Source organism: Echinococcus granulosus, assembly GCF_000524195.1.
Source record: "Echinococcus granulosus chromosome Unknown EG_S00192, whole genome shotgun sequence".
NCBI classification, from domain to species: Eukaryota; Metazoa; Platyhelminthes; class Cestoda; order Cyclophyllidea; family Taeniidae; genus Echinococcus; species Echinococcus granulosus.
This window is the reverse complement of record NW_020170572.1, coordinates 55441-57214: the sequence shown is the minus strand read 5'-3', so window position 1 is coordinate 57214 and position 1774 is coordinate 55441.

Below are 1774 nucleotides of genomic sequence, written 5' to 3'. Positions count from 1 at the left end.
GCATTAGAATGTGTTGCACCCTTTCAAACATTAGTTTATGTTGTCATTATAAAGGCACTGATGAATAAGTCAGAAGAGAAGGATTGTCTGGTGATATTCCTTTGGTGCCTCAATGGCTTCAGTGGATCTCTACTGGCTACTATTGTACAATGTGTCCAATATACCAATTTTACCAACCCATTAGCAAACACATTGGCGATTGTCTTAACTGTTAAAGCGGTTCCGCTACACCGTAATCTGCAAAAGAATTGCAGGTGACCTAGATAACAACTCCGCTCCGACTACGATATTACCCACGCAAATGTACTCATGTTTGTTTAATAATGTGTTATTTTACCATTGTTTCTGATTTGGCTGAGTGGGATATTTAGTTGAGGAGGTCCCAGGTGAGCCATACAATTCCCACGGTAACAAATAGCATTGTCCACAGGATGCTCTACTTTTCGTCAAGACATAAAAAGAGGGTCCTCTAAATTACACTCATCGCCCTCAGAATGAACTAAGCAGGAGCTAATAGGCTGCATCTTAGTCTCGACTGCTCATAAAATGGGCATTTGTCGACACACCCAATCCCTGCACCGCCTGCTGCACTGCCAATGTAGCACTGCTCTAAGGAAGCACTGAGGAAGGCACCAGTGCTAACCGAGTGCATTGATATGTGCGTAGATGGATGAGTGGATGGATGGAAGTGTGGACAGAGGGCATAAATGTGCCTCCTAGATTAAACGGACGCACGAGCAAAGCTCCCACAAAGTAATAAACCAATCAAGCATGTTTTCCTTAGCCTGCATTATTTAGCATGCAACTCGTATGGGAACTGAGCGCAAGGTGTACCCTAATTAGATTGGGGTAAATTATCAAAGCAGAATAGCATTTGAATAGAGTTTGCACAACTGGAAATGCCTTACATGATTTCACCTTAAGCATATCTCATCGACCTACAGCTGATCCACCTGTAAGCTCAAAGTATAGCTCGGCAGCTGGATGCGAAGTATTGTGGTGATGTTAAAACCGTAGCATTGCAGTAGTAATAACAACAATAATAACCTTTACCATTTAAGCATGTTTTGTGCAAAGCGGATAAGGAATCCCCATTTCTTACCACCGGGTGTGCACGTGTCCTAATTCAAACATGCAGGAACCAATAAGCGTCAGTGCACAACGTGTTCTTCCGCATGCACAAGGGCCTGACAATCCATTCATTCACCTATTCACAAGTTTATCACGCCTTTATTTATTCATTCACATTGATCTCATTCACTCAGGTCCAAGGCTCACCTACTCACTCACCAGCTTAGATCATCCGGCTGGCTGGCAAAAAGTCGTAATCGGAAAGAAGATGTCATTTGGCTTCATGCAGAAGGTTTGAAACAAAGTTCCCCCACATTGGAGTATATGTACATTATAAGGTCTAAATTTAAAATAATTGTGTATAAGTCACCTTCAGGCTGTTCGTTTACCCTGTTAATGATATGCAGTGTTGATATCTGGCTCAGCATTTAATTTGAGTTAATTGTTGGTATTTTAGGAATCAAGGGCCTCTGTTTTTTGAGTTTGTTTAGGCACACGGTTACAGCATTTACTTGGTCCTCCTTGTTAATTATATTACTATAAACAAATCTTACTCATGCAGACAGATGCCTTGACTTCTTTAAATCCAACCGAGACAATAAACTCCCTTTATTTTCTTTAATTAGCCTCGATCACTTTCAGTCTAGCCGTTTAAATTGGCGGCGTTTAGTTCAGTTGTGCAATTGCAGAGTTCATGTCTTTA